At 41.5% G+C, this 8,227-nt stretch overlaps 1 protein-coding gene across 5 annotated transcripts in view; it reads left to right on the top strand.

Annotated features, from left to right (window-relative positions):
- Positions 1 to 3,148: 3,148 nt before the first annotated feature.
- The window catches only part of LOC115474560 (shugoshin 2-like), a 235,697-nt gene continuing 230,618 nt past the window's right edge, over positions 3,149 to 8,227 (top strand). For 3 of the 5 annotated variants that reach the window (XM_030210075.1, XM_030210076.1, XM_030210072.1), the window contains exon 1: positions 3,235 to 3,401. The gene's annotated coding sequence lies outside the window, so the exon portion shown is untranslated. Of the gene's footprint in view, positions 3,402 to 8,227 lie in introns of all 5 variants that reach the window. The other 2 variants (XM_030210074.1, XM_030210073.1) reach the window with 2 other exon arrangements.

Raw genomic sequence — 8,227 nt, 5'->3', positions numbered from 1 at the left:
GATTTGAATAAAGGAGGTTAGATTGAGAACAGGAGACAGTACTAGGCTATCTGGCCCATTATCTGGGTTGAAGCCAGTAGGCGGAGTCACTCAAAACAATAGGAAATGCTATTGAAAGCAATAGTAAAAGATTATTAGAAATAATGGACTGCCTATGTGTGGTCCATCTGCAAAAAGTGAAAAGCTGTTCCAGTTGGATAGGCAGTGCCTTAAAAAGTAGAGGACAAAAGATTTTTGAAAAATTTTACTTATTTGACAGCTTTGTAATTTATTTGAAAGCTTCCCATATGTAGATATAAATATCATGAAATCAAAACTGAATATCACTAAAAATATCTTCAAAAATTATTGTAGCTGGTGGAAACAGCATTAATAAAGGCTGTATTTTGTGCTCACCTTTCTACACTTCTATGCAATACAGTAATACATGGCCAAATTTCAGTGAGGATATCCCTTTACTAATGACTTCATCTTAACAGCTGTACTCTGCCTTTGGAAGCCTGGTGTTATAAAGACTGGAAGTAAAATTAAACTCTCCTTTCATTGGGTCACATGGAATCATATCATCTTTATTCTTTTCTATAAATGGATTATTCTGTTTTGAGCATGTTTCAGGGACAAGTGGTTTTCATAAGTCAAAATAATAAAAATAAATATTTTCTTTTATGCAGATCTCTCATTTGTTTAAACATAACTAGATGGACTATAAACCCCTAATGCAGTCTATCGGTTTTCTTATATTTTATCCTTGTGATGACTTATACTGTGCCAAAATGGGAAATGCAGTGAGACAGAATAAGACTTCAGTAACATCCATTATTAATTACTAGTAAAAAAGGCCCGTTTCTGACACAAATGAAACGGGTGCTAGCAAGGTTTTCCTCGGAGTGTGTATGTTTGGGAGAGTGTATGTGAGAGTGACTGTTTGAGAGTCAGAGTGAAAGTGTGAGTGTGTGAGAGAGAGAGTGAGTCTCTCCCTGAGCCCTGCCCTCCCAATCCATGGCCATCCATGTTTCTCTGTCACCTGCCCCCTCCATTCATCCCTATCCTGCATTTCCCCTCTCTGCCTGAGGCCTGCCCTGCAATCCATATCCATCCATGCCCATCTGTCCCCTCCATTCATCCCTATCCAGCAATTCCCCTCTCCCTGAGTCCTGCCCTTCCAATCCATGCCCATCCATGCTCCTCTGTCACCTGGCCCCTCCATTCATCACTATCCAGCAATTGCCCTCTCTCCCTTAGGCCTGCCCTGCAATTCATATCCATCCATGCCCATCTGTCCCCTCTATTCATCCCTATCCAGCAATTTCCCTCTCTCCCTGAGTCCTGCCCTCCCAATCCATGCTCCTCTGTCCCCTGCCCCCTCCATTCATCCATTTCCAGCAATTCCCCTCTCTCCATGGGCACTGCCCCCTCCATTCATCCCTATCCAGCATTTCCCCTCTCTGCCTGAGGCCTGCCCTGCAATCCATATCCATCCATGCCCATCTGTCCCCTCCATTCATCCCTATCCAGCAAGTCCCCTCTCCCTGAGTCCTGCCCTTCCAATCCATGCCCATCCATGCTCCTCTGTCACCTGGCCCCTCCATTCATCCCTATCCAGCAATTGCCCTCTCTGCCTGAGGCCTGCCCTGCAATCCATATCCATCCATGCCCATCTGTCCCCTCTATTCATCCCTATCCAGCAATTTCCCTCTCTCCCTGAGTCCTGCCCTCCCAATCCATGCCCATCCATGCTCCTCTGTCCCTTGCCCCCTCCATTCATCCCTTTTCAGCAATTTCCCTGAGCCCTGCCCTCCCAATCCATGCTCCTCTGTCCCCTGCTGCCTCCATTCATCCTTTTCCAGCAAGTCCCCTCTCTCCCTTCCATGGCCCCTCCTCGATGCTTCTCTCTCTCCCATGTCCCAGCCTGGCCCGCCCTCTTCTCCCCCCCCCCTTCGCATCCATGCCCCTCCCCCCTTCGCATCCATGCATCCCTTTTTTGTTTTTTTTATTCTTTTTAACTTTACCTCCGTGGCGTTTCCGGCAGCGAAGCGTCAGGGAAGGAGGCGGCGCTTCCGACGTCTAGCTTTCCCTTCGCTGTGTTCCGCCTTTTGGCGGAACACAGCGAAGGGAAGGCTAGACGTCGGGAGCGCCGCCTCCTTCCCTGACGCTTCGCTTCCGGATTTGTTTCTTTAGACGCGAGGGCGGGGCAGAGACAGCTGGGTGGGTTCACACCACGAACCCTACAGCCAGGGACTCGGGGAGTGACGTCAGATGGCTTCAGAACGTTGTCCTCATTAGAACGTTCACGGTGCGTTTTATTATATTAGATCATTATAATTATGTTTGCATTTCGGTAATAACTGTGAAAAATGCTGTTGAAAAATGACTTGAAGAAGAAATATATATTACAGAACTAGATAATGTTGGCACATTTAGATTGACTCTGGACTTCTGCATGAAGGTACCTTTGACCTCGTTATTGAACCTTTCTCTTTTAAATAGTAGTAATAAACAATATTAAATGCATTTTTATTACATACCACTGTCTTCCACAAAATAAAAGGTGCAAGTTCCCACAAACCATCTTTCTCTTTTGATCTAAGCTTAGGAAAAAAAAAAAGATTTTAGATGCTCCCAGGTTTCAAACTAATTCATATTTAATGTGGAATACAAAGTCATAAATAAGTAAATAAATAGAAACTCTGAATGTTGAGCACCTGATTCTCATAATGTGATGTCTGTTTTAGTGGCCCTTTACCAAGCGAAAAAAAAATCGAATTTAATATGCTATAACCAGCCCCTTTAAATGACATACTAATTACGATTTATGAAATTACTACTCTACCTATGAAAAGTTATTCCGTTATTATACTTTTTCTGTGTACAGCCATATGCTGCATGCACAAGCTGGCAGGTTTAATATATAAGTGACATTAAATAAAAATGCTACCAACAATAAAGAACGACAACGTGGATGCAGCAGCTCATAGGTTTGTTTTGAGTGTACACAGAATAACGACAGGCTAAGTAGCTTCAAGTTTTTGACGTCATGCCATCCCTTGTTCTCAATCAAACCTACTTGATTTGGGTCATCCTAGTCTAGGAACACCCCGCCCCAGCATTGAAGGGTCAAACTAATAGCCAATGGAAAGCTGCGTTTCGGCTCATCTCTAACCAATAGCAAGTCACTGTGCTAGCCTCTCCACCCGTGTCCTGTTTCGGGGGTCTCTGACGTAGAAGGTCGTGCAGATTTTAAACTTTAACGGTGACTGGCGAATTGGGAAGCATGGCAGTTTGAAGGGATTATTTTGTATGTGTTTAGTATTTCTTGTGGTAGTTTACGGAACGCGGTCACTATATGTAGGCGTGTACAGGAGAAAAGAGGTTAATGTGGAGCTATCATAAAAAGCTAACAGGTATGGGGGATGCATGTCCAGAAGAATTTATAGACTAGGGGGAGTGACATAATAGTTGTATATAGGGTTGTGGATGAGAAGTAGGAAATGGTAAATGCTTGTATGTAGGATTCTGTTTTAGTCTAATATTAATACTTATGCGACAATGTCTGGGTTATAATTCTAAGCGATTGCAGTTAAAGTGAAAATAATTCCATTAATGTTTCTTGTTTTCTTGGTTAGGCTTTATTTTTCTTTGCTTCCAAATCTGGCTTTTACACCGTCCCCTTCCAGTCAGGAGTACCCGAACGTCCTTTGCTTCCCCCCTCTTGAAAGGGCTAATCAAACCAAACTCTGTTTTGTTTTCTTTTCAATCTTCTTGGTTACTGATGCTGCTTGTTCCGCTAGTGGCCACATAAATGGTAAGTTTTCTTGGGTAGGTGTTTGGTGTACACAAGTCTCTAAGCATAAGTGTCCTGGGAGCCAAATTCTGAAGGCTCCCAAAAACTGTGGTTTGGGAATCTGTACTCCCCACTGATTCTCTGCCGATGGGAGCTGTCAGCTGTGATCTTAAATCTGGTGCTGACTGTAGTGTACTGTTTGCTGTAGTACATTGTAGCTAGTAATTGTTGCAAAGTGGTTTTGAGGGTCTGTCTCTGCTCTCTACCAAGTATTCACGTGCACAACGTAATAAAGTGTAGCCAGGGAGTATTTATAAATAAAGAGTTGCCTGGCTTATAGGATAAGGGCTAGTAGTCAACACTCAGTTAACGACAGTTTTGGGTGTGTGAAAGTTGTATTTTCAAGACCCTACTTCTGGCTTTTTCTTCTCATTGTTTTCCAGTTTCTCACAGTTAGCCTTTCCTAAAAGAGTAAATGTCCAGCTGGAATGGCTGATCAAGTAAAAGCGTACAAAATAGCTGTCTGATTCTTATTCTCTGGACCATTCATTTTCATCAGACATGTGGCAGGCAAGCACCTTCGAATTCTTGTGTCCCTTTGAGCTAGTGGTTATCTTACCAGTCTTGCATATCTCCTGGATAGGATTTCTCTAACTCAGTGGCTCTCAACCCAGTCCTTGGAACACAGGTTACCAGTAAGGAGTTCAGGATACCAGCAGTGAATATGTATAAGATAAATCTGCATGTGTTACCTCCATTATATGCAAGTCTATCATGCATATTCATAGTGGATTTCCTTAAATGGCTCGGTGTATCCCGAGGACTGGGTTGAGAACTTCTGCTCTAACCCCTTAGTCTTCTGGCTTTTCAAGCCCTGTTCCAGGATTTGTGGCAGATGCTCTTCAGCAGCACCCAACAGCAATGGACCTCGGTTCCCTAACTCTATGTTTCAGGACCCTCTCCATGGACTTTAGTCGCTTTCCAAACTAGGAGTATTATGCAAACCAGTTTTGATTGAAATACACATGAAAAAGTGTCCTAAAATGTACTTCCCACCTCCAGTTACTGCTGCTTGAGTCCTTTAAGCCTCTGAAATTCCTTAATGGTAAGGGGACACCCTTGTCATCCCCTCCTCCATAAAGGAAATAAGGAAAGCTTGGAAGGCTAGCAGTGTGCTTGGATGTGTAAGTAAATGTATAACAGCAGTTGGAGGAAGGAGGTAACATTCCCTCTTAGGTGTCACTTTTACTTTGTGTTTCATTCTAGAGGACATGTTTTCATTAGGGTCTTTAAATGAGAAAAAATGTTATAGGACCTATTGCATAAACCTCCAAAGAAAGGCTTGGGGCACTTGCAATGTATGCCCTGAAAGAATGAAGAGAAATGTGATTACATAGGGATTTTATATGTGCACCTATCTTCTACTTGGCAGGCTGAACATAAGAAAAGCCATATCAGTTCAGATCAAGACAACTGTAACCCATACTGGCCACTGTTAGAAGATGCTGGGCTCAAGTATCTAGAAGAGCCCAAAAAGAAGTAGAATCATTTTCTCATAGCTCACTGCAAGGTATAAGTAATGGCTTTCCAAAGTCCCTTTTTTTTTTTAATGGAATCTTCCTTCAGGATCATTTTGGCCTTTATCTACCATCATTTACTATGATTTTCCTGCATACTTTGCCAACAACACTAAGTCACCACCAGCATCTACAAGCAGTATACCAAGAACACATGAACCTGGCCTCTCCTTACACAGACATATAGGCGCCAACTCTGTTGGTGGCTGAGCGCACTCAATATTTTTCCCTATATGTCTAGATCTGGGACAGCAATTTTCATGATGCACTTCCTTCCTGTGTTGTCCAGTAGCTATTGCTTCTGTATCTTAGCTATTGCTCCTGACTCCCCCAGCACTGTTGGCTGTGTCTTGACATCAAAAAGTTGAATAGTCACCACTTCTGGGGTATAAATATCCCTTCAGGGTTTTTATTATTTACCAAATATAAACTAATAACCCCTTCTACTATATATCTTATACAGTGTATCTTTCTAAATAACTCTACCTCTCCAACCACTACTCGTTTTTTTAATGTATTTTTTCTTGCATTCAAATAGTGCTCAGTGACTGGAAAAACATTGCTAGACTGACTGGCAGTCATATGTAATGCTTTCCTTTCGGTACATCATTGCACTCCACCTCCTACCTATTTTGTATGATGTCTTACTTCTAGTGTAATGATTATACCCTCTTCTATATGTTGTTTTTTTGTATGTTATTCACATACGCCCAAGATTATAAAGCCACTTATCTTAATATTTAACAGATTGTTCCTACTCTCTAGAAATGTTCCCAGTCACTTTAAATTGTGCAGTGATATAAATCAAAAAATTGGAGTTCACTAAACCAGTTCCCGGTTGTCATCCATCATTGGTGCCCTACATGCGAGCATGTTTCGCCGTAGCGTCTTCAGGGGAACACCATATGGAGAGACTCCAAATTGAAAACTACATATTCTGATAGAAGGAAATCTGTTCTTTCTAATGGTGCTAAAAGAAAGAATATTGAAGCTGTCCCACTGGAGATCAAGGGCATCAAAGATAGCCCAAAATGTTCAAAAATGCTTTTTATACCAACTTTGAACACTTATAATTTTTCAACCACTTGAAGGAAAGTGCTGCAATTTGGAATGCCTCATTACAGCCGTGCATTTAGTACACCTACCAAAAATCAACCTGAAAGGCCAACTAGTTTAGAAACTACAGCAGCTTCAACATCGCTGTAAATTGATTTTTGCCGGGTTTTTTGGCAAAGTGTGAGCCTAAACCATTCAAAAAGTAAGAGGACTAGGAACATGGGGTTTTGCCAGTTCATTAAGCCCTAAAAGTAGTGCAGGTTCTCCAAATATCCCCCTTGTACTACCAAAACTTCCAGTTTTACAGCTTCTGGAAGTTGGCCCAAAATGTCATTTTTGCTCAGGCGACATTTTGCAACCCTTTACTTGAGGTCCCCTAGAACCTCCAATTTTTAGTCTTTTGAACTAAACTTTTGCACAGCTTAGTTTTTTATCATAAAGAAACTATGTACCAAATTTCATCAAAATCTGAGATGGTGAGGTGGGGACGATCTTTAAAATTGGTCCACTTGACACGGAATGACTCTTCTACAAACATAAACCAAATATAGTGTAACTAAAAACTAATCCCACTACGAATGCAATTTTCACTTTCTTATTAAACATATATTCATTACTATCTCACTGAAAAATCAATTTAAAATGTTTTTATTATATTTATCACATAATGGCTACCTACCTTCAGGCAGGAACAGCTTACACTCCTCTCTCTCAGATGGCCAGAACGCCGGTGCATGCGTAATAGATACACCCATACTGCCTTTCACAAATTTAAATCCCCGATAGGTGGGACAAAGCCCACCAATCAAGCTCCTTGTTAAGACCTGACGGGATTACTGTGTGCCACTGAAAAATAAAGCGCTGTTCCCTTTGAATCAATGCAGACATCACGTCCCCACTAAAAGTATTAGGTAATCGATATAATACTACAAAGGACACATCCCGTATTTCATGTTTGAGCTCCGCCCAGTGCGAAACCAGTGGAGCTTCAAATTTCTGTACCCTTAGATTGCTCATATGCTTTGCAATGCGATCTTTTATTCTCCTTTTTGTTTGGCCAATATACCATTTTTTTACAAGGGCAACATATGCCATACACTACACGAGCTGTTTCACAATTCGTGGAGTGTTTTAACACAAAATCTTTCCCCGTAATCGGATTCTTAATAGCTGTCGCGACCAGAGCATATCTGCAATATATACAATGGCCACATTGACTGTGGCCTTCCTGATTATCAGGAAAATCTTGCTCATATCTCCTCTTAAATATTTCCGCTAGATTACGGGCTCTAGTGTGTGCAAAACAAATGTGCCTGGGTACATCATGTAACATTAAGATTGGCCAGTGTTTACGAATAATTTGCTTAATATACTTAGCCTCTGTGGAGAACGGTAATACACATACAATCTGATCTTCCTGACTATTTTTAAAATTCCGAGGGTATCTTAACCATTGTTGTGAAACACTTCTAGCTCATTTGAACGCTCTTCTAAGTACCTTCCCAGGGTACCCTCTGTGTGTAAGCCTACGGTGTAAATGTACTGCATGTCTATCAAATGCTTCCCTTGAATGACACAATCTTCTCAATCGTAAAAACTGCCCCACTGGTATTCCAGTGGGCTTTAGAATGAAAGCTTTTATAATGCAAGATGGTATTTGTATCGGTTGGCTTGCGATATACTTCAGTGTAAAATTGGCCCTGGTACCATTCAATGGATATGTCCAAAAATGTAACATGACTATATGATGTATTAGTCTCAAAACTGATGTTAGGATCACAATTATTAAGAAATTGGAGAAATTGCTGTAATT

Source organism: Microcaecilia unicolor, chromosome 7 (assembly GCF_901765095.1).
Source record: "Microcaecilia unicolor chromosome 7, aMicUni1.1, whole genome shotgun sequence".
NCBI classification, from domain to species: domain Eukaryota; kingdom Metazoa; phylum Chordata; class Amphibia; order Gymnophiona; family Siphonopidae; genus Microcaecilia; species Microcaecilia unicolor.
Note: the sequence above shows the minus strand (reverse complement) of the source record. Positions and strands in the feature narration are given on the sequence as shown.